The 26,127-nt window shown below is 38.3% G+C and overlaps 1 long non-coding RNA gene across 1 annotated transcript in view; it reads right to left on the bottom strand.

The window, feature by feature from the left end:
* Nucleotides 1-26,127, bottom strand: part of LOC138741945 (uncharacterized) — an 86,096-nt gene that overhangs the window by 38,869 nt on the left and 21,100 nt on the right. Inside the window, exon 3 of the long non-coding RNA XR_011343912.1 lies at nucleotides 9,492-9,698. This is a non-coding gene — a long non-coding RNA (uncharacterized lncRNA). The remainder of the gene's footprint in view (nucleotides 1-9,491; nucleotides 9,699-26,127) is intronic.

Genomic DNA, 26,127 nt, shown 5'->3' with positions numbered 1-26,127 from the left:
TCTAAAGGCTGTGTACGGCCCCTCACCCCAAGTCCAAAGCCCGCTGCGCAGCTCAGACGGCAAAATCCTCCTCAGCGACAAGATCTCCATCCTCAACCGATGGTCAGAACACTTCCAATCTCTTTTCAGTGCCAACCGTTCAGTCCAAGATTCCGCCCTGCTCCAGCTCCCTCAACAGCCCCTAAGGCTAGAGCTGGATGAGGTTCCCACCCTGGATGAGACATATAAGGCAATCGAACAACTGAAAAGTGGCAAAGCAGCAGGTATGGATGGAATCCCCCCAGAAGTCTGGAAGGCTGGCAGCAAAACTCTGCAGGCCAAACTGCATGAGTTTTTCAAGCTTTGTTGGGACCAAGGTAAACTGCCTCAGGATCTTCGTGATGCCACCATCATCACCCTGTACAAAAACAAAGGCGAGAAATCAGACTGCTCAAACTACAGGGGAATCACGTTGCTCTCCATTGCAGGCAAAATCTTCGCTAGGATTCTACTAAATAGAATAATACCTAGTTTCGCCGAGAATATTCTCCCAGAATCACAGTGCGGCTTTCGCGCAAACAGAGGAACTACTGACATGGTCTTTGCCCTCAGACAGCTCCAAGAAAAGTGCAGAGAACAAAACAAAGGACTCTACATCACCTTTGTTGACCTCACCAAAGCCTTCGACACCGTGAGCAGGAAAGGGCTTTGGCAAATACTAGAGCGCATCGGATGTCCCCCAAAGTTCCTCAACATGATTATCCAACTGCAGGAAAACCAACAAGGTCGGGTCAGATACAGCAATGAGCTCTCTGAACCCTTCTCCATTAACAATGGCGTGAAGCAAGGCTGTGTTCTCGCACCAACCCTCTTTTCAATCTTCTTCAGCATGATGCTGAACCAAGCCATGAAAGACCCCAACAATGAAGACGCTGTTTACATCCGGTACCGCACGGATGGCAGTCTCTTCAATCTGAGGCGCCTGCAAGCTCACACCAAGACACAAGAGAAACTTGTCCGTGAACTACTCTTTGCAGACGATGCCGCTTTAGTTGCCCATTCAGAGCCAGCTCTTCAGCGCTTGACGTCCTGCTTTGCGGAAACTGCCAAAATGTTTGGCCTGGAAGTCAGCCTGAAGAAAACTGAGGTCCTCCATCAGCCAGCTCCCCACCATGACTACCAGCCCCCCCACATCTCCATCGGGCACACAAAACTCAAAACGGTCAACCAGTTTACCTATCTCGGCTGCACCATTTCATCAGATGCAAGGATCGACAATGAGATAGACAACAGACTCGCCAAGGCAAATAGCGCCTTTGGAAGACTACACAAAAGAGTCTGGAAAAACAACCAACTGAAAAACCTCACAAAGATAAGCGTATACAGAGCCGTTGTCATACCCACACTCCTGTTCGGCTCCGAATCATGGGTCATCTACCGGCACCACCTACGGCTCCTAGAACGCTTCCACCAGCGTTGTCTCCGCTCCATCCTCAACATCCATTGGAGCGCTTACACCCCTAACGTCGAAGTACTCGAGATGGCAGAGGTCGACAGCATCGAGTCCACGCTGCTGAAGATCCAGCTGCGCTGGATGGGTCGCGTCTCCAGAATGGAGGACCATCGCCTTCCCAAGATCGTGTTATATGGCGAGCTCTCCACTGGCCACCGTGACAGAGTTGCACCAAAGAAAAGGTACAAGGACTGCCTAAAGAAATCTCTTGGTGCCTGCCACATTGACCACCGCCAGTGGGCTGATAACGCCTCAAACCGTGCATCTTGGCGCCTCACAGTTTGGCGGGCAGCAACCTCCTTTGAAGAAGACCGCAGAGCCCACCTCACTGACAAAAGGCAAAGGAGGAAAAACCCAACACCCAACCCCAACCAACCAATTTTCCCCTGCAACCGCTGCAATCGTGTCTGACTGTCCCGCATCGGACTTGTCAGCCACAAACGAGCCTGCAGCTGACGTGGACTTTTTACCCCCTCCATAAATCTTTGTCCGCGAAGCCAAGCCAAAGAAAAAAAAAAGAAGACATATATGTATGTATAAACGGTTGACCCTTTTGAGTTTTGTGTGCCCGATGGAGATGTGGGGGGGCTGGTAGTCATGGTGGGGAGCTGGCTGATGGAGGACCTCAGTTTTCTTCAGGCTGACTTCCAGGCCAAACATTTTGGCAGTTTCCGCAAAGCAGGACGTCAAGCGCTGAAGAGCTGGCTCTGAATGGGCAACTAAAGCGGCATCGTCTGCAAAGAGTAGTTCACGGACAAGTTTCTCTTGTGTCTTGGTGTGAGCTTGCAGGCGCCTCAGATTGAAGAGACTGCCATCCGTGCGGTACCGGATGTAAACAGCGTCTTCATTGTTGGGGTCTTTCATGGCTTGGTTCAGCATCATGCTGAAGAAGATTGAAAAGAGGGTTGGTGCGAGAACACATATGTATATATATATGTATATTTATATATGTATATATATGTATATATATGTATATATATATGTGTATGTGTATATATATATGTGTGTGTGTATATATATATATATACATATATATATATATATATATATATATATGTATATATATATACACATACACATATATATATATATATATACATATATATCTTTTCTTTGGCTTGGCTTCGCGGACGAAGATTTATGGAGGGGGTAAAAAAGTCCACGTCAGCTGCAGGCTCGTTTGTGGCTGACCAGTCCGATGCGGGACAGGCAGACATGATTGCAGCGGTTGCAAGGGAAAATTGGTTGGTTGGGGTTGGGTGTTGGGTTTTTCCTCCTTTGCCTTTTGTCAGTGAGGTGGGCTCTGCGGTCTTCTTCAAAGGAGGCTGCTGCCCGCCAAACTGTGAGGCGCCAAGATGCACGGTTTGAGGCGTTATCAGCCCACTGGCGGTGGTCAATGTGGCAGGCACCAAGAGATTTCTTTAGGCAGTCCTTGTACCTTTTCTTTGGTGCACCTCTGTCACGGTGGCCAGTGGAGAGCTCGCCATATAATACGATCTTGGGAAGGCGATGGTCCTCCATTCTGGAGACGTGACCCATCCAGCACAGCTGGATCTTCAGCAGCGTGGACTCGATGCTGTCGACCTCTGCCATCTCGAGTACCTCGACGTTAGGGGTGTGAGCGCTCCAATGGATGTTGAGGATGGAGCGGAGACAACGCTGGTGGAAGCGTTCTAGGAGCCGTAGGTGGTGCCGGTAGAGGACCCATGATTCGGAGCCGAACAGGAGTGTGGGTATGACAACGGCTCTGTATACGCTTATCTTTGTGAGGTTTTTCAGTTGGTTGTTTTTCCAGACTCTTTTGTGTAGTCTTCCAAAGGCGCTATTTGCCTTGGCGAGTCTGTTGTCTATCTCATTGTCGATCCTTGCATCTGATGAAATGGTGCAGCCGAGATAGGTAAACTGGTTGACCGTTTTGAGTTTTGTGTGCCCGATGGAGATGTGGGGGGGCTGGTAGTCATGGTGGGGAGCTGGCTGATGGAGGACCTCAGTTTTCTTCAGGCTGACTTCCAGGCCATACATACATATATATATACATATATATATATATATATATACACATACATATATATATATATACATATACACATACATATATATATACATATATATACATACATATATATATATACATATATATATATACACACACATATATACATATATATAAATATACATATATATATACATATGTATATATATATATATATACACACACACACAAAAACACACACACATATATATATATATATATATATATATATATATAAATATATATATAAATATAAAGAAAAAAACCAGAAAAATAAAATAAAAAAAACCCAATCCCACCCTCCCTACCCCTTCAGCCAGCTTCCTTAAGAGGAGCAAAAAATATAAATTATAAATAAAAAATGTATGAATGTTAAGAACAATTCAAAGTATATCTAAATGCATATGTTCCAAATACGGAGACAAATTGCTAACAAAAAAAGGAATAATTACCATGTAAATTATAGGTAATTATTTCCATAACAATACAAGTTTGCAATTCATTATGCCAATGTAATATATTAATTCTGCATTGTCTTTCCAAGTACTCACAACACATTTACGAGCTACTGATAACACCAAATGTACAAAAGCAATTTGAATTTTATCCAAACCCAATCCCCTGAATGAAATCAAATTACCCAACAAGAAAATCATTGGGTCTAATGGTAATGTAAAGTTATACAATTTTTCTAAAACTACTTTAATTCCTTGCCAGAATGGTTGAACTTTAACTGAAGTCCAAACAGCATGTAAAAAAGTTCCAATACATGAATCACATCTAAAACACGAGTCTGAATGACTAAAACCATAATTTTTCAGTTTCTTCAGAGTCAAATATAATTGATATAAAAAATTATAATTAACCATTCCATATCTTACATTAGTCAATTTGATTACATTGTCTTGACACATATCCACCCAATCATCTTCAGGAAAAATAAACAGTAAATCACTCTCCCATTTATGTTTGGATTTTTCCCAATCCAGTTTATCCATAATTATCTTGTAACAAATTATACATAACCAAAATATAATCCTTCTTTGGTACAGAGGAAGTCAAAGATGCAAATCTCAACAAAGTAGGTAAATTCATCTCTCTACCATAATTATTCTTTACCAAGGCTCTGTTGGTAATACATAAACAAAGAATTTACAGAGTTATCAAATCTCACTCTCAATTGATTTAAAGAAAGAAGTGTCCCTCTTCAAAACAATCCTGTATTGTTTTAAACATTTAAAATCCCAACTTTTTAAATAATTATTAAATATTGAAAAAGAAATAAGCTGATTATTATACAATGGAGTTAAAATTGATAATTTATCTTTTGATCTCAAAACCCTATTTTTTAAAAATCCAGATCTTTAACAAATGTTTCAATACCGGCATATTATATTCATATAACAAATTCAAGTTCCAATGAAATATAAATTCATGTACGTCAACCTCAGAAATACATGTCATTTCCACCTTAGCATAGCTAGGAGGTTAATCTAGATCCATCAACCTGCTAATAAACTTCAACTGGGCCACATCATAATAATTTTGAAAATATGGTAACTGAAGTCCACCTAACGCATATTTCCAAGCAAGTTTATACAATGCCACACGAGCTAATTTACTTTTCCATAAAAATTCCTGCGCTACCTTATTTAAATCCTGAAAAATAAACCTTTGAAAGCAAACAAGGTATTGACTGAAATACATATTGAATTTGGGGAAATTGGCCCTACCAATCAAAGTTAATGGAAGATCTTTCCATTTAATCAAATTTACTTTAATCCATTTTAATATTGGTACATAATTTAACTGATAAAATGACTGACAATTAATGTCTACAAACACACCTAAATATTTAATTTTAATTGTACACCTTAATTTTGTAATAGTTTTAAATTCTGAATAATATCCTATTCCAACGCATAAAATTTCACTTTTATCCCAATTAACTTTATGCCCTGACAATTCTCCAAATTTCAACAAACACTTTTGTAACTGCTTCAACGACCGTTGCGGTTCGATCAAATATATCAATACATCAGCTGCAAATAAATTAATCTTATATTCTTCATTCATAAACTTCATCCCTCTAATTTCATCATTTTGTCTAATAGTCTGAGATAATGATTCAATAGCCAATGCAGATAAGGCTGGTGACAATGGACAGCCCTACTGAGTTGAATGATGTCCACCTAACCTTACCTAAATGGTAAAGAAATCTGATCATTTGTCACCACCCTAGCAATCGGGTTCATATATAAAGCTTTAACCCAACCAATTAAAAAAGGGCCAAATTTAAACTTTTCTAACACCTTAAATTAAAAAAATCCCTCTCAACCCTAACAAAAGCCTTTTCTGCATCTAGTGCAACCATCATAGGATGATTAGGCTGCTTTCGGTATGCATTGACCAAAGTAATTAATTGAAGAATATTATCTGATGTATTTCTGTTCTTAATATTACCTGTTTGATCAGTATGCATCAACTTCGGTAAGTACATAGCAAGTCTATTAACTAATACTTTGGCTATAATTTTATAATCTACATTTAATAGAGAAATAGGTCTATATAAAGACACTTTTTATGGAACTCTATCTTTTTTTGGAATAACAGTTATTAAAGCACTTGAACAAGATTCCTGCAACTTCTGTTCTTCAGTAACTGTTTTAACACATCTCCAAATACATTAGATAAATCATCATAAAAAAATTTATAAAATTCCACAGGAAATCCATCATCCCCTGGAACTTTTCATTTGGCATTTCCTGTCTAGCTTCCTTGCCTTCAAAATCTGTAAATGGAGATTCCAATTCCTGAATATCTTTCTAATCTAATACCGGTAACCTTAATTTAGATAAATAAGATTCTATAGAACCATTATCCTGCTTCCCTCAGAAGTATATATTTTTTGATAGAATTAATAAAACTGATCATTAACTTACCTATAAAGTAATGATTGAATTCTTTTTAACAGCATTAATAGTCCGAGATGCCTTTTCAGCTTTCAATTGCCAAGCAAGTACCTTGTGAGCTCTTTCTTCCAACTCATAATAACGTTGTTTACATCAATTAATTAAATGCTCAAAGTGATAAGTTTGTAAAGTATTATAGCGTAATTTAAATTTCACTAATGCGGCTTTCTTTGTCTTCAGTCACATCCTTCTGAAAGTCTTTCTCTAACTCAGGAATCTGATTTTCCAACATTAAACTTTCTGCCATATATTGTATCTTAACTTTCATAGAATAACTAATAACCTGTCCTCTCAAATAAGCTTGTAACGTGACCCATATTACAAAATGACTATCCTCAGAATTAATAATCTCAGTCAAAAATAAAGAGTTATGCTCTTTAGCAAAAGTAACAAATTCTGTTTATTTTCAGTAACTTTGTGTAGAGCTCGTCGAAAGAACCAAAGACTTGTTGATCCAAACCAAGGCTTTTATTAGCAAAAGACCGGAGCTCTTCACAGGTGGCCGACCAGTCCGGAATGATCCGAACTGGCTAGGGACACAACCCTTTAAGGCCCAGACAATAGGCGTGGCTTAGCTCTCAGCCAATCGCTGTAAGCACAGTCTAGATACAGTAACTATATACACTATGTACATTGGGGATAGATCTGTAATATCACACATTGCATTAAATTTCCATCTATACCATGAATATACCACTTCTGAGCTTTCACAGGAAAAAAGTAATAATGAATGGTCTGGTAGAACTCTACATTTATATTCAGCTTGCAATGCACTACCCAGTAGGTGTGCTAATACCAAAAAAATTCAATCCTAGAAAATGAATCATGTCATGATGAATAAAAAGAAACATCTTTCTCTGTAAGATTAACCTTTCTCCAAATATCTACCAGATTTAAATCTTTCATCAACGCATTGACTTGTATTTCCATCTTTGATTTCCTTATACTGTTCAGGTTTCTCTCTAATAAAGGTTCCAAAACACAATTAAAATCTCGCCCAACTAAAATATTTTCATTAGCTTGAGTTAACAATAAAAAAGCTTCTGAAATAAACTGCTCATCATTTATATTAGGCGCATAAAGATTCAGCAAAGATTTTACAGTTCAGCCGTAAAACTTTACCTACATTTCCCTCTGAAGATTCCAATTCAAATGGTAAATTTTTATGAATCAAAATCGCCATCCCTCTTGCCTTAGAATTAAAAGAAGAAGAAAACACATGTCCAACCAAATCTCTTTTCAATTTCAAATGTTCCTTTTTGGTCAAATGTGTTTCTTATAAAAAGGCACTATCAATTTTCTTTATATATATATATATATATATATATATATATATATAAGCCAATATCCTCTTTCGCTTAATTGGATTATTTAATCCCTGAACATTAAAAGTTGCAAAATTCAAAATGGACATTTTGACTAACTACTAATATATTTACACTCTATAATTCTTCAAAAGCAAAAATAAACCCCACCCCTCAATAAACAAACAAAAAAATTAAAAAAAAACCCCAAAAAAAGAAACACCCAAAGGTAGTAACTCCCTAAAAATCTGGGTGTGGTAAGCCACTAGTGGTAGATGACAGTCAAAGCTTTCAGTGTCATTCACCCCCCACCCCCAGCCAGATACATATTCATTAGGTAAATAAGAACAATCAAATATAGTAAATATATTCAACCCAATGATTCCAAACCCAATGATTGTTCTGGATCTTCAATGTCAAGAAGCTCTTGTGTCATCTTTTCTTTCTTTCCATTTTTATCTTTCTTTCCATACCCATTCCCATTTCCATTTCCATTTCTGTTTACCCTCTTCTTAGGAGACGATGGTGAAGACTGCTCATTTCTTTGCAATTCTGGCCAATTAATTAGCAAAAACCAAGGCATCGTGATCGTTCTCAAAAAATTGAGATTGAAAGTTTCCATGAAAAACCTTCAAAATTGCCGAAGAATGGAAAGCAAACTTATAACCCTTTCACCATGAGACATCTTTAGCGAATTAAATTCTCATCATATTCTAATACCCTCTTGACTCAAATTGGCATAATAAAAACACTGTTTTTTTGAACTATCAACAGGGATTGACTCAACCACATTTTCTGTACCGCCATTCGTAAAATCATTTCTCCATCTTAACATTTCAAACAGCGAATCAAGACCGCCCTCGGTGTTTGTCCTGGAAGTGTTTTTTTTTCCAAAAATGCTCTATGGTCCCAATCCTGTTCCAAACCTTCAGGAAAAAGCACTTTACCTAGTACCTCTCAGATCCAATGCTTAAATATTTTTATTGGATCAGAAACTTTAATGTCCTCTGGAAGACCAACTATTTTCACATTATTTCTCCAGCTTTGATTTTTTCCAATGAATCATTCTTCTTCAATAAATCCCATTTTTGGATCCCCCAATCTACAAAAAAAACATTCCACTTTTTCTATTTTAAGGCCTTCCATCTGACTTTGACAATCAGAAAAGGTTGTTTCAATTTACAAAAAATTATCTTGTACAATATCAACAGATTTTATACATCTGTTAATATCAGTCTTAACTTCAGTCATTTCTTGTTTCATAGTTGACATTTCATCACACAAAATATTCATTTTTGTTTTCACCTCCATAAATCCTTGGGTCATTTCAGTTGACATTTGTTTTGACATAATTATCCATTTGGGAAGCAATCCCTTCCAAAACAGTGAACACTGAGTCCAATCCAAATTCCATAGCCACTTTTTGAGGTCTACCTTCTTTAACTACAGGCTCCTCCTCCTGGGCAAATTCCAATAAGTTCTTCTTCTCCTTTCACACCATAGGCCCTTTGACTGTGCGGCTGCGGGCTTGGACATCCGACACCAGCTCCCCCACAGCCCACACTCCTCCAACGCTACATTGCACGTCCCTGGGCCACTCAGCTATGTTGTGGGCTCACAGGACCTTTGACGGTAAGGCCACCCATGCACACGGCCTCACGTGCATGTGGGTCAACTATGACCAAACTCACCAGAATGCTGGTGCCATCTTGCAACTGCAGGATCGGCGCCAAGGTCAAGCTTGAATGGGCATGAGTCCTCTGAGGCTTGGAGTCTCCCAACAACGACTTCATGGATTCAGCTGTACAGGAAGGCCTCAGTTCATCTATACTTTTATATGGTAATTTCTTCTGAAGTTGAGTTTTAGATTTCTTCATATTGGTAGCCATGCTGAATCACTGTTATGCAAAAAAACTGTAAATATTATTTTTAACTACTTTTATACATAAAAAAAATCAGTTATTTAATAATTCAGGTGGGGAAAGGTGGAACACACGTCTTTCTTCTACACCATTTTGCCATGCCACCCCCCCCCCCCAATATTTTCATTTGTTCTGCCTAATTAAAATGAGTGGTATTGCCTCAAGATTCAAGGGAGGAGGTTTAGGAGGAACTGGTCTACCCAGAGAGTGATGGAATTCTCTGCTAAAGCAAACAGTAGTGGTTACCTCATGGCCTCTGTGGCCACTGGAATCTCAGTGGACATGACAAAATAACCACGCAAGCCATTTTTAGAGTGAATCAAATGGATTTAGTCTCCATCACCTGCGTAACCTTTTAAAAGCCAGAATCACGCACTTGACATGTGCTGACATCATCGTACACACTGACGTCACATGGCCAGCTCAATGCCTCCTAGGAGTTGTAGAGGCGCCATTGCGCTGCTACACCTGGACTTCAAGAACTGAGTTGTAGGGAAATATTAAACATGTTAGGACTTTATTCCCTGGAGCATAGAAGAATGAGGGGAGATTTGATCGAGGTATTTAAAATTATGAGGGGGATAGACTGAGTAAATGTAGATAGGCTTTTTTCACTGGGAGTGGGTGAGATACCAACCAGAAGATATGGGTTAAGAGTGAAAGGGGAAAAATTTAGGAGGAACGTGAGGGGGAACGTCTACACACAGAGAGTGATGGGGGGTGTGGAATGAGCTGTCAGATGAGGTGGTGAATTTAACATTCAAGAAGAACCTGGAATTTGTCATGGATGGGAAAGGTATGGAGGGCTATAGACTGGGTGCAGGTTAGTACAGGACTAGGGAAAAAAATAAACATTCAGCACAGACTAGAAGAACTGAAGGGACTTATTTTTTATGCAACAGTGTTCTACGATTCTATGAATTTTTGTACAATAGTGGAATTAAGGGTTATGGGGAAAGGGCAGGTAGATGGAGCTGAGTCCAAAGCCAGATCAGCCATTATTTTACTAAATAGCGGAGTAATATTGATGTCCCAAATGGCCTGTCTGCTCCTATTGTTTGTTCTTGTGCTTAATAACTCATCATGCTGTTTGGATCATGACTAAATAACGATGGTTGGAGGGGTGGAGTGAGAACATTCCAAATGCTAATCTCAGAAGAATAAAAATCGAATTTTCCATGTGACATGATATTCTGAAATGCAATGAAATGTCCATGTAGATGAACTGGACATGTTAATTACAATTATACAGAGATTAAAGAAGGGGTGGCATGTACTTAAGAATCCATTATTCAACATTTTCCAGTGAATGCCTTGCACACCACAACTGCAGCAGCCACTGAGTACCCATCTGTGGTCTTCTTCTCATATCCCCATCAACCTACCTCAATGCCATTCTCAACAGCCATTTAACCCTGGCAATGAGCATGGGGGAGGAAACCAGAGCACCTCAGGAAACTGGTCACAGGGAGAAAATGAAAGCACGACACGGACACCAATGGAGGTCAGGATTGTGCCGGCAGCTTAACCACTGTGCCACCCTGAAAGTAGCTGAACCGCTCAGGACACCACAGCGAGCAAATCACATTCCCGTTGAGGATTGGATTTCAACACCCATAAACAAATCAGAATGAATTGGCAGTTCAATAGCTTGACCTCTCCCTGAAAATCTTTGGAACAGGCCTTAGCACCTTAGCAATTTTCTATTTCAGAATTTAGACATCATTACTTGCAGATTCTCCACATGTCCTGAAATTGTAGTTTTTGGTGACAGTTTAAAAAAAACACATTTGCTTCTGATGTCAGAATAACGAGGAAGTTTACAAGCTTTGCACCTAAAACTAGTGGACTCTAAATGACCTGGTCATTTATTTGGGAATTCTATCTAAAAGAAGCTGTCTGATTGTGAGAACGACTTTTCAATGATGGGAGGTCATCAGTTCAAACATAACTTGGGAGAATTAGTTACAAACTATCGTCATTTCTAACATTGGCATTTTCCAGGGGCCATGTTGAGAAGACATCAGAGTATTGACTCTTTTAAACCTAATTGTTTTCATTTGCTGAATAATGGAATGTGACAGCTATTTTTCTTCTGTGATCCTTAAAAATGGTGCGACATGGAGGAAAATTGGATGCTAATATCTTCATTCAGTTTGGCTCTTCAAAAGTATTGCAGCCAAACTTTCTGTCGTTCCCGGCACTTAAAAAAAAAACTTAAGAGATTCAGTATTGTAACAAGCCTTTCCACCCTATGATCCCTTGTTGAACAAATGTTCCAATTATCCTGCAAGCCTCATATGTTTTGAAGGGTGGGAGGAAACTGATGCAGATATGGTCAGAATGTACAAGCTCTTCACTCACAGCGTCAGACTTGAATCCAAGTCAGTGTGTACCTGTTATGCTCACGGCGCCACCCCACTTGATGTAAATTTCATGCAATTGATTGACGATGAATTTATGGGCGGGGGTACCCTTTGATTTCCCTTTCATTAATAATGTTTTAAATGTTTTTAAACCTCACCCTTGATTTCCTTGTTCTATCAATTTAATTCCCTTTCAGAAGCAAAAAGCAACCTGCTGGAGAAACTCAGCACAGTCAACATAATGTTTAGAGAAAATGTTGTTATAGTGCCAGCGACTGGCTTGGGGTTTGAATCCCATGCTGCCTTTAAGGAATTTGTACATTTGCTCCATGTCCACATGGGTTCCCTTGGGGTGTACTGGTTTCCTCCATTAATTCAAAAGTTCGCCAGGGGTGTAGGTCAATTGGGTGTATTTGGGGGGCATGGGCTTGTGAGTTGAAAGGGACTTTCACCATCTGTATGTCTAAACTTAAAAAAAAACAAATTCAATTTAAGATCGAGCAGCATCGGCGGGAGAAAAAAATATATACAATGTTTTGGATTTGAACCCTTCACTAAGACTGAGGGGAGATACCCAGTGTAATGATGACGGGATGGCTTGGATAGGGCTCGGCAGGGGATGGCTTGGATAGGGCTCGGCAGGGGATGGCTTGGATAGGGCTCGGCAGGGGATGGCTTGGATAGGGCTCGGCAGGGGATGGCTTGGATAGGGCTCGGCAGGGGATGGCTTGGATAGGGCTCGGCAGGGGATGGCTTGGATAGGGCTCGGCAGGGGATGGGGACGGTAAGGGATGGGTGAAACAGGATGGGGTGAAGAAAGTGAGATGCAGGAGAGTTTAAAAAAAAAAGTCAGGTGGACAGAGATGTTTCTTGAAGGTTTAATCCCCTACATAGTTGATTCCTGACTCTTAGACCATGCCAGTGCCCACAAGTGGCAATGACAAAGCAATATTTTCATGTCAAATTCAGCTCTGTAAGAAACATAACTTTAATTTCAAGTATTGTAACGGGCGCACAGTGTGGTATTGCGGATCGCCACTGTCAGTTCACAGACTTACCTGACATATCGCGAGCTAGCAGTGCTAGGCACCAAAGTACAGTGAGTAGACCAGGTGAAGCCCCTGCCTAAAGGCGCAGGGTGCTAATGGCTCATAGCTTTAACCTGCTGGTCCTGTAGACCAGCAGCTGTTCGTTAGCAGCCAGGGAATAAAAGGTCTGTACATGTCTGCAATAAACCAGTCTTGAGTTGATTACCTTTATGTGTGTTTGCCTTTATTTAGTAGCATCTACCATAGTAGCCACTACAGTATTTTATTTAACATCTTTAAATACGCACATGGATGCCAGCTTTGGCCCACCAGTAGGCAATGACCCACTGGTTGAGAAAAGGGGGCGAAGAATTAGCCACAATTTCCTTTCATAGAATGATAGAACAAAGAAGCAAAGAAACGGAACCATCTTGCCTAAGCTGCCTGTTGAAAGACCAATTTAATTAGCTTTTCACTCCTTTTTATTCCTGGCTCTGCACGTTTTTATTTGATTATAATCATTTTGAAATATATTATTGAATTTGCTTGTGTCATTCTTTTGAAGAGTTCTTCACAGATCATAACAAGTTCCTGAGACAATAGCATGTCATTTATTTCCCCTTTAATCATTTTGTTAATTGTCTTGAAATTATTACCTTTTCATTGACGTTCATGATAATGTTTCCATGAGCTATTATTTCAAAACAATTCATAATTTAAATCAGATCTCTTCTTAACCTTTTCTAAAGTAACCAATACCAGCTTTTGCATGTTCACCATGCATTAAAAGCCCAATCTAATTCTGATAAATCTCCGAACCGTTTCGAAGACTGTGCATCGAACTAAGCAAAATAAACCATCTGAATTGTCACCAGTGACTTATAAAGGTTTAATTAATCTTTTGTTTTGCTTTTGCACTCCATTTGTTGGCTTTCTCCAGCATATTCTGTAAGAATATATATATATATATATATATATATTTTTTTTAATGAACAAATGTTTACGTTTACCAAAACAGATGGAAGTTCTGTAGTTACTTTACATGAAATAAGTAGAGCATTTCTTTATCTCATGCATCTCATGAGATTATTTGGAATTTGTGGAAAGCAAGCTAATCATTGCTTCAATAGATTTAAAATTAATCAAGCTGCTAAGATCTTTATTTACTTGCTGAAGTCTATTTAGTCCCCCTTCACTCCGTTTAAAAAGCCTATTCATCTCATTAACAAACCATCTTTTATAAACCTGGAGGATTCTTGCTAATTAATTTATCTTCGTCAAAGCAAGCGCCTTAATTACTGGTCTTCCTTGAAATTTCTCAATGGGAACTGTGGAAAGGAGCTCAACATAGTCCTTTAGGAAACACCATGGAAGAGTCGCTGCATCTTCATGATCCATTCCTACCACAACATAGTTTCCAAGACCGGACAGGTTGGTTCCTTCGTGGTGGCCTGAAAGTTCTTCAATGTGTGAAACCATTGAATTGTCAAGCTGGTGATAGATCATTAATGATTACTTGTCAAGCCAAGAAATCTGGCCTATATTTTCCAAGAAATATTCAAGTTCTGCACCAGACTGTTCAATGGTTCTCACTTCCACAAAAGGTAATGAATGATAAAGTGGGAGCTTCATTTATGCCTCATGCAGCATAAACCAACCCTTCATAGGCTATATGCATGTGGTTGACCCTCTCGAGTACCTGGGAATCTACATAGAGAAGAATTAGTTTCCTGGACGCAGGTGGTGAGTAAGCCAGAAGGGAAAATAAGGGCATTAAAAATATTGATTTTAAAAAAATACTGGATGTTTCTCAATTCTAAAGGTATCAGAGGGGCTGCAGGTGCAAAAGAAACTGATTGTCAAAACTGATTCAGTCAGGTTCTAGATGGTTAATTAAGACAAACTAGGGGCATGCATAACAAGTTATGAAAATGTGGTGTATATGGCTTATAAGTTGAGAGTTTTAATTAAATCTCCAAGAATACTGAACCAATCAGTGCAGATTTATGCTGGAATATGCCAAAATGCTCATGCAACATCCATAGGATGCAAAAAACCCTCATCAGTAACCCAGAAAATAAAACACCTTGATAGAGGTTGATGCATAAATAAAAAGGTGGGGACAGGGTGGGGTGGAGGAGAGAGGGAGGAAGGGGTCGAGTACAGGTGGGTATATTTGGGAGAGTTGAAGAAAACAAATTGAGGGCAGAGGGCTCGGAATAGTTTGCTGATAGGAGAAGAAAAGGACCAGGGTGGGGAGCTGCAGGAAATGGAGACAGAGGTAGGGAAAGAGAGCGACCAGAAGAGAGGTTTCACCAAAATTGGAGGTTGATATTGATGCCATCTGGTTGGAGAGTGCTAAGGCAGAATGCAAGGTATTTTACCTCCAATCTACAGGTGGCCTCGATTCGCAGTAAACTAGGCCATAGACCAGCATATCTGAGTGGTGATGGGGAGTGGAACTGAAAGGGTTTGTCATTCGGGAGGTCCTTACTGTTTCAGCAGGCAGAGAGAAGGCCTCCTTATTACCCTGAAATAGAGGAGGGTGTATCACAAGCACCAGATGTTATGGATGACCTCCACAGTGTATAGCTTTTTGCTCATATGTACATTCTGTAAGATGCAGGATTACTGATGCTCTTGTTTGAACACTCTTCGTTAAAATTGAGTGGCTGGCACACACTAGCACAAGTGACCCCTGTGTTATGGTCATCTAGATTAGGGAAATTTTCCCTTACAGAATTCACAAATCACTTGCCAAACTTCTTTTTTTAATATTTTATTTAATATTCCATGCATGCAGTAACTACAATTATTATAATAGATATCGAAAAAACAAATTGATTACATCCATGATGGTTTTCAACCCATCTCAAAACCCCTCCATCCCACCCCTCAAAAAAAAACCAAATAAAAATTGAAATATAAAATATATCTAAAAGTTCGAAAAAGAATCTCGGATTGCCGAGAGAGAGAGATGCCATGCAGCACAACTAAGCAGTTCTAACATAAAATATAGAGGAGGATTCTGCAGGACCAGAGGAGTAAAAAGGACATCACTATAAATTTAATCCCATCACCTGAGTATACAGATGCCAAATTTGTAAAAACATACAATATTTATTTCTTAGATTAGAAGTAATTTTTTTTCCAAAGGGATAGAACTTTGAATTTCAGCATCCCACCTTGGCAATGTTAAAGATGTATCCAATTTCCAAGTGATTGTAATCCATTTTCTCACAATTGCTAATTTAACAAATTTCAATTGATAAATTGATAATTAAATTTAGGATTTGTGCCTTCAAAATTTCCTAATAAAAACAGATTGGGATTTAATGGAATAAAAAGCTCCTGTAACTGTGTTATAGAAAATAACTGATAGACACCTAAAAGTGTCTCACATTTGGAAAAGACCACGTTGAATGTATGAATGATCCTATATCCTCAACATATTTAAAATATTGATCTGATAAATCTGATTTCAATCTATTCAATTTCTATTGTGCAAGATATAATTGATGTAAAAGACTGTATTGAAGATTGTACCTTACATTAAAGATATTTGGCAAATTTGTTCCCAAATTTGTTGATCTATCATAATATTCAAATCAGTTTCCCATCTCTTCCTAGATCTATACAATCCTAATTTAGGAGATTCCCACTTGAAATAATCAATACATCAAAGACATACACTATTTGACATTCCCACTCTACTTCTGTTCTACCTCAGTTCAATTAGGCAAAGACATTGTTGGCCCTAATTTAACTCTCAAATATGCCCTTAATTGAAAACAAAAGAAGAGTAATATGTGGTATAACCTGTTTGTTTCTCATTTTTTCAAATGATATTAATTGCTTTATGATACCATGTATTTAAGAACTGATTATCTCTTGAAAAGAACAAAGGGGAGAGGAGTCACGTGATGGAGTAGGAGAATACCAGCCCTCTCCAGAAAAGAAGAAATAAAGTGAAGAATCACAAAGTTCAAGGAACACAAAACACAACAAATAAATGATAAAGGTGTGGAGAAAAGAAAGAAAATAGCACCCAAGAAGGAAAAAGCAAAAACAGCGGGAAAAAAGAAGACACCAGAATAGAAAGGAGAAGGCCTTACCTGCATGAAGAGGCAGGGAGCCACCATAGAGAGAGGAGCCCACTCACCGAGATTAGTGGTGACTCCGCAGAATTGCGACCTTCCAACCGCGGGACTGCAAAAATGGCTCTCTGAGCCAAACAGAAGTGCACAATGGAAAAAGAAAACACCGACGGGGAGGGAGGCCCAGCTGAGGAGTGAACTTGCACAGCGCGACCAGCTGAGAGATGACCGAGAGCAGGGGTCTCAGCTGGAAAAGAAAGTGACAGGAAAGGGAGTGATAGGAAAGAAAAAAAGCAACAGGAAGCCCAACAGATAACTAGCCCAGAAGAAGAGGATCAACAGCAAGAAGCTCTGCAAAAAAACACCCAGGAAACTGAGGCAAGCAGCTCAGCAAGAAAGTCAGAAGAGACACAGATACAAGGAAGAGAAGAAGAAGACATGAACACAGGTGCAAACACAGAAGAAGAAGAAGAAGACCACGCTCTGCACAGACGAATAGAAGGTAAAATAGATGGACAGTATATAGACAGTATATGGACAGCGCTTGACGTCCTGCTTTGCGGAAACTGCCAAAATGTTTGGCCTGGAAGTCAGTTTGAAGAAAACTGAGGTCCTCCATCAGCCAGCTCCCCACCATGACTACCAGCCCCCCCACATCTCCATCGGGCACACAAAACTCAAAACGGTCAACCAGTTTACCTATCTCGGCTGCACCATTTCATCAGATGCAAGGATCGACAATGAGATAGACAACAGACTCGCCAAGGCAAATATCGCCTTTGGAAGACTACACAAAAGAGTCTGGAAGAACAACCAACTGAAAAACCTCACAAAGATAAGCGTATACAGAGCCGTTGTCATACCCACACTCCTGTTCGGCTCCGAATCATGGGTCATCTACCGGCACCACCTACGGCTCCTAGAACGCTTCCACCAGCGTTGTCTCCACTCCATCCTCAACATCCATTGGAGCGCTTACACCCGTAACGTCGAAGTACTCGAGATGGCAGAGGTCGACAGCATCGAGTCCACGCTGCTGAAGATCCAGCTGCGCTGGATGGGTCACGTCTCCAGAATGGAGGACCATCGCCTTCCCAAGATCGTGTTATATGGCGAGCTCTCCACTGGCCACCGTGACAGAGGTGCACCAAAGAAAAGGTACAAGGACTGCCTAAAGAAATCTCTTGGTGCCTGCCACATTGACCACCGCCAGTGGGCTGATAACGCCTCAAACCGTGCATCTTGGCGCCTCACAGTTTGGCGGGCAGCAACCTCCTTTGAAGAAGACCGCAGAGCCCACCTCACTGATAAAAGGCAAAGGAGGAAAAACCCAACACCCAACCCCAACCAACCAATTTTCCCTTGCAACCGCTGCAATCGTGTCTGCCTGTCCCGCATCGGACTTGTCAGCCACAAACGAGCCTGCAGCTGACGTGGACTTTTTACCCCCTCCATAAATCTTTGTCCGCGAAGCCAAGCCAAAGAAGAGATATAGAGTAAAAAAAAAAATTCAAGAACAAATGAAAACATTAAAAGAATGGTTGACATTAGAATTTAGTGAAATGAAAAGAAAAATGAAAAGTAGAGAAGAAAATGTGAGTAGAATAGAGCTGGTCATGACAGAATAGTGAAAAGATTAGAAAATGTGGAAGAAGGAGAAATAGCTGTAGAAATGGAAGTGAATGACATAAGAAGAAAATTGGAAGAAAGTTTCAAAAAAGTTAAAGAGTCACAGGAGTTGTTAGCTCAGAAGATGGATATAATGAAAAACTATAGTAGGCGAAACAACATAAAGATTGTGGGCCTAAAGGAAGAAGAAGAAGGCAAAAATTTGAACAATGTTATAAAAAAATGGATCCCAAAGGTCCTGGGAATGCCAGAAATACAGGAAGGAATGGAAATAGAAAGGGTACACAGAACATGAACCTTGAAACCACAGTCACAACAAAAACCAAGATCCATTTTAGTAGAATTTCTGAGATACATGACAAAAGAAAATATATTGGAGAGGGCAAGGAATAAAATTAGAGAAGACAAAAAAACATTGGTATACAAGAGTCAAAAAATATTTTTTTTACCCAGACATAAGTTTTGAACTCCTAAAGAAGAGGAAGGAGTTTCACACAGCAAAATCGATCCTATGGAAAAAAGGCTATAAATTTATGTTAAGATATCCAGCGGTGCTTAAAATATTTATCCCGGGGGAGAAACACAGACTGTTCTCGGATCCAGAGAAAGCACAAGAATTTGCAAAATGCCTGCAAGACAGAAAGCATGATGAAGAGATGTAACTAGAACAAAGAATGATGACAAACTACATTAAAGATGTAAATATAATGTATAAATAAGAACTAAAGAAGGGAAAGAAAAGGGAAGTAAAGGGGGAGAAAAAAAGAGTGGAAAGAAGAGGGTGAGCTTTGTTAAATGTAAAGACAAAAGTCTTTTCTGGAGGGGGTTGGGTGGGAGAAAATAACAGTCACTGCGAAATTAGTTCACGCTTGCGAGTGGGTTCGCAATCCAAATGGAGAGGGGAGTTGTGGTTGCCCGGCAAGGGACAAGGGGCAACTCAGAGAGAGGGGGGAAACACTTGGGGTTAAGGGAATTTTAGATGTGGGAGTTGTTGAAGTATTTTAGTTTTTAGAAGTGTTTTCATACATTGAGTTCAAAAAGGGAAAACTGAGAGATGAAAATGGGGAAAAGGGGAAAGGTGGTGGTGAGGAAGCGGAAATGAGGTGTAAACAGAGTATGAGATGGCCATGTTAAATTATATGATTATAAATATTAATGGAATACTTAACTAAATTAAACGGAAGAGGCTATTAAATTTATTGAAAAAAGAAAAATTAGATATAGCATTTGTGCAGGTAACGCATCTAACTGAAGTGGAACATAACAAATTAAAGAGAGACTGGGTAGGACACGTAATGGTTGCATCATATAATTCAAAAGCCAGAGGAGTACCTATTTTAATCAATAAAAATGTACCAATCAAAATAGAGGAGGAAATAATAGATCCAGCAGGGAGGTTTGTAATGATAAAGTGTCAGATATATTCAGAATTCTGGAATTTTGTCAATATATATGCACCTAATGAAGAGGATTAAAAGTTTATGCAAGATATTTTTTGAAGATTTTAGATACGCAGGGGAATATATTGATAGGAGGGGATTTTAATCTTAATTTGAACCCAAAGTTGGATAAAACTAGACAAAAGTCTAGGAAAAAGAATAAAGTGGCCAAATTTATGGTTAAATCAATGCAGGAAATGAAACTTATGGATATATGGAGGAGGCAGCATCCAAGGAAGAAGGAATACTCATTATTCGAGTAGACATAAAACATACTCAAGAATTGACGTGTTCCTGTTCAATGGAGAGTTAGGAAAATGGAATATAAAGCGAGATTGCTATCTAATCATTCACCCCTGTTATTAGCAATGGAACTGGAGGACATCCCACCAAGAACATATTAATATATATATATATATATATATATATATAGATGGAGGTTAAACTCCATGCTAATTAAAAGACAGGAATTTAGAGAATTTATTGAGCGCCAAATTAAAATGTACTTTGAAATAAATACGGAATCAGTGAAAGACAAATTATAGGATGCAATGAAAGTCTTCCTTAGAGGGCAGATAATAAGTTATGTAACTAAGATGAAAAAGGACTACAATCGGGATATAGAACAGCTGGAAAGGAAAATAGTAAGTACAGAAAAAGAACTAGCAACAAGGGAAGATACAACAAAAAGAAGAGAATTGGCGGACAAAAAAATAAAATATGAAACACTACAAATGTATTAGGTGGAGAAGAACGTAATGAAGACAAAGCAGAAGTATTATGAGCTAGGAGAAAAAGCACACAAAATATTAGCCTGGCAACTTAAAACAGAACAAGCTAAAAGAACTGTATTGGCATCAAGGAAAAAGGACAAACAAATTACATATAACCCAAAGGAGATCAATGAAAACTTCAAGGAATTGAACTGAGAACGAAGGGAAAGAAGACAAAATAGATGAGTTTCTAGCAAGAAAAAAAAATTGCAAGAAGAGGAGGAAAATAAATTGATAAAACTATTTGAAATAGAGGAAATACAAGATCTATTAAAAAGCTGCCAAACAATAAAACACCTGGAGAGGACGGACTCCCAATAGAATTCTATAAAACATTTAAAGAGTTATTAATTCCTCCTCTCTTGGAAGTAATGAACACAAAACATGCCAGATTCATGTAAAACAGCAATAATTACAGTAATACCAAAGATGGGGAAAGATCCACTAACACCAGTATCATATAGACCAATATCTCTACTTAATTCAGATTATAAGATAATAGATAAACTATTAGTATACAGATTGGCCGACTGTGTACCAAAAATAGTGAAACTAGATCAAACTGGATTTATTAAGAAAAGACGAACAACGGACAATATCTGTAAGTTCATTAACTTAATCCATGCAGTACAAGGAAATAAGACGCCAACAATGGCTGTTGCTTTAGATGCAGAAAAAGCCTTTGACAGAGTAGAATGGAATTATTTATTCAAAGTACTACAGAGGTTCAACCTACCAGAAAAATATATTAATTGGATTAAAGCATTATATGAGGGACCATTGGTGATGGTGACAGTAAATGGATATGTATCGAACCAATTTAAATTAAATAGGTCAACTAGGCAGAGATGTCTACTATCTCCCTCACTGTTTGCTTTAGCTATAGAACCCTTGGCAGAACTGATCAGAACAGAAAAGGGATAAAAATAAAGGAGAATGAGTATAAAATCAGTTTATTTGCAGATCACATCATAGTATACTTAACAGAACCAGAAATATCAATAAAAGAACTACATAAGAAATTGAAGGAATATGGAGAAATATCGGGGTACAAGATCAAAGCAAATAAAAGTGAAGTGATCCCAATGAATAATGCGGATTACACAGAATTTAAAAAAGAATCAGCATTTAAATGGCAAACACAAGCAATCTGATACCTAGGTATTAGATTAGATAATAATTTAGGCCACCTATACAAATTAAATTATCAGCCATTAATGAAGAAATTACCGGAAGACTTAGAACATTGGAACGATTTACCACTAATATTGATAGGGAGGGTAAATTGCATTAAAATTAATGTCTTCCCAAGGAAACAATATCTATTTCAATCGTTACAAATTCCCTTAACAGAGAAATTCTTCAATGAACTAAAGAGAATATAAAGAAATTCTTATGGAAAGGGGGGATGGGGGGGGAAACCGAGAATAGCGCTATATAAATTAACAGAGTGGTACAAACAAGATGGTTTGCAGCTACCAAACTTTAAAAATTATTATAGAGCAGCACAATTAAGATATCTATCAGATTTTTATAAGACAAAGGAAAAACCAGATTGGACCAAGATAGAGGTAAATAAAATAGGGGAGAAGGTACCAGAACATGTACTTTTTTAGTGGGATGAAAAACTGGTGCAATATAAAAGTTCACCAGTTCTGTATTATTTACTCAACATATGGAAGAAGATCAACGTAGAAAGGAAAAAAAAAACAAATTACCAGCTACCAAAATTATTATTGATGCAAAATTAACTAATCCCTTTCACAATAGATAACCTTTCCTTTAGAGAATGGGAGAGAAAAGGAATTAAAAGAATAGAAAATTGTTTTTTTGGGAAATAATTTATTAACATTTGAACAAATGAAGTACAAATATGGAATAACTCATGGTACAATGTTTACATACCACCAACTGAAAACCTACTTAAAGGATAAATTGGGAAGCAGACTGAGGTTACCAGAAGGAAGCAGCTTTGAATATGTGATTAAAGACACAATGATAATTAAAAGATTTATAACAAACATGTACATTAAGCTACAAGAGAAGAAAAATGATGAAATAAGCTATAAACCCAAACAAAAGTGGGAAAAAGTTTTAAACAAAGATAAAAAAAAATGCAATATGGGAAAATTTATGCTCTGAAACTATGAAGAATATAATAAACACGAGGTTACGCATGATACAATATAATTGGTGACACAGATTATATATCACATTCCAAAGGTTAAAGAAATGGGATCCAACATTATCAGATAGATGTTTTCGCTGTAAGAAGGAAACGGGAACAACAGTACATGCAATTTGGGCATGTGAGAAAGTGAAAAAGTTTTGGGAAGATCTAAATCAGGTATTAAATAAAATCACAAAAAGCAAAATACCAAAAAATCCAGAGATCTTTCTTCTAAGTAATATAAGAAGTAAAAAAAACTAGGCCTCAATTTGGATGAATCACAAAAAAGATTTATTATGATAGTCTTAGCTGTAGCAAAAATATGTATAATGTCAACCTGGAAATCAGATGATAGCCTGAGAATATAGCAATGGCACATAGAAATGAATAAATGTATTCCATTGGAAAAAAAAACATATAATTTAAAAAATAAAGTCACATTATTTGAACAATTTTGGGAATCGTACATGGAACACATCAGAGAGGGCTTACCGCAGACCTCCACCCCTTAAAACGATAAAATGATAAGAAGACAAAATGACCTGACCCAGTATGTAAAAGTAGATGACACAATTTTCTTGTTCATTTTCATTGTGTGATGACATTGTTTAATGGTTTTACTGTATTGTATATGTTGAATGTTTAATGGGTTTGGAGGGGGAAAAAAAGGGGAGAAATTGCAACTGTATATATTTAAGAGGGAAATGTTTGTATGCATTTTGAAAAAAATTAAAAACAAAGAACAAAGGAGAATTAATCAATGGGATTCTAGGTGATAAAGACCCTCCACCAATATCTTGATTTGTTTTATTCCAAATGTTGAGTAAATGCTTCAATAGTGGTGTGACTTTATCAGCAAACAACGATTTTGTGTCCCACTTATTTATAAATTCTTCTGATTTATTTTCTCCAATTTTATTCAGTTCTATACTAACCCACACTGGTTTTACATTTTCAAATAAAGAAGAAAGGAATCTTATCTGTCCTGCTCGATAATAATTATTAAAATTAGAGAGCTGTAGCCCTCCTAATTCATATTTCTACATTAATTCTTTATAGAAACTCTTCCCATTTTAACTTTCCAAAGAAATTTTGTTATTTGTTTCGTTAATCCTTGAAAAAAATTGAGGTATTAATATTGGTAACATCTGAAGAAGATCCTTAGAAATACATTCATCTTTATACAGCTTTATAGGTAATTTATCCATTTTTAAAAAACACTCCTCAATCTTTTTTAGTAAAAATAAACAAACCGATTTGTAAAATTCTTCAAATTGTTGTCCATACATGGGGGACGTGGTAAGATGGCGTAGAAAGAAGACGTGCAGTTCCACCTCTCTCCAGTTGGACTAATTAATGCCTGAATTTAAGTTGTGAAAGTGGTTAAAAATAGTTTTTACAGGTTTCTGAATGTGGAGAATCAAAATGACTACAAATGTGAAGAAATCCAAGACAGTTAGATAAGAAACTACCTTATAAAAGCGTTGAAGAATTGAGGCCTACTTACCAAGCTGAAGCTATGGAGTCATCTACAGGAGCTCCCAAACCTCGACGTATCCCAGGCCACCTAAGTATAACCCCAGTGCTGACCTTGCAATCGCAAGATGGTGTCAGCATTGTTTTGGGTTCAGCCGACTCTGACTTGCGTGCCCGTGAAGCCGGGTGTGTGGTCAGGTCAGCCGAGCTAGGACGGTTGCGTGAGCCCACTGTATTACCTGATGGTCTAGGGGCATGCAGCACTGTGTCGGAGGACATGCTTGTGTGGCCGGCAATGCTCCCAAGCATGTCCAGTGCATCACGTGTCCAGGAACTTTTGGATAAAGTGTGGGCTGCGGGAGGACCAGGATGGCAGTGGGCTAATGAGGTTGGCACGCTGTTGATGGGGGTGCAGACTGGCAGCCACGATGGACAAGTGCCAAGTGCGACTGTAGAAGAGGGAAGTCCTGCCGTGCTGGAATCAAGGCAGGAGAAATTTATGGAGGCTGGAATAAAGGAAGGTGGGCCTCAAGAGGGAGTAGTGGAACCTGGACTGGATTCTGTATTTATGATTTTGGAAGTGATTGTTCATCAGATGAAAAATGTGTCAGTACAGATGTCTACACAGTTAAATGAAGGATTTGTGGAAATTAAAATAAATAATATTTGTGAAGAAATGTCTTCTGTGAAGAATTATATGAATGTGGTTAAAAGTGATGTTAATAGATGCATGAAGGCGGTGGATACTGTACAGGATTTTTTTTAAATTGAAGAAGTTTTTTATGAATGTAAAGATCAAGTGAAACGAAACAGAGAAAAAATGGAAAAAAGTGCAGGATTCTTTTGTTGATTGGGGGATTCCAAAGAAGGAACTGTTGAAGAAGATTGATTCTTTAGAAAATCAAGGTCGAAGGAATAATGTAAAAATAGTAGGTCTTCCAGAAGATATTGAAAGCTCAGATCCAGTAAAATTTTTCAAGAAGTGGATTCCCGATGTGCTGTGTAGTGAATTTTTTCTGGATGGTCTGGAACTGGACTAGGCACATAAGGCGTTGAGGAAGAAGCCTTTTCCAGGCCAACCATCATGTGCAGATTTGAATCATTGTTTGAGATACCAGGATAGAGAAATTATATTATGTATTGCAGTTCAAAATGCTTGACAAAATCAGACTCCAATTCAAGGCAACAGAGTGTTTTTTTTAATGCTGATTTGAGTCAAGGAATTATTAAGAGGCTTAGAGAATTTAATTCACCAAAAGAAGTACTGTGGAGAAATGGTTATAAGTTTGCTTTTCATTATCCTGCTGTATTGAAAGTCTTTTATGGAAATTTTCAGTCTCAATTTTTGGAGAATGATCACGATGCATTAATTTTTGCTAATTCGTTGCCAGATTTACGAGGAAATGGACCACACATGTCAAACTCAG

Source organism: Narcine bancroftii, chromosome 8, assembly GCF_036971445.1.
Source record: "Narcine bancroftii isolate sNarBan1 chromosome 8, sNarBan1.hap1, whole genome shotgun sequence".
Lineage (NCBI taxonomy): Eukaryota > Metazoa > Chordata > Chondrichthyes > Torpediniformes > Narcinidae > Narcine > Narcine bancroftii.
The sequence above is the reverse complement of the archived record's forward strand: the minus strand, read 5'-3'. Positions and strand labels throughout refer to the sequence as shown.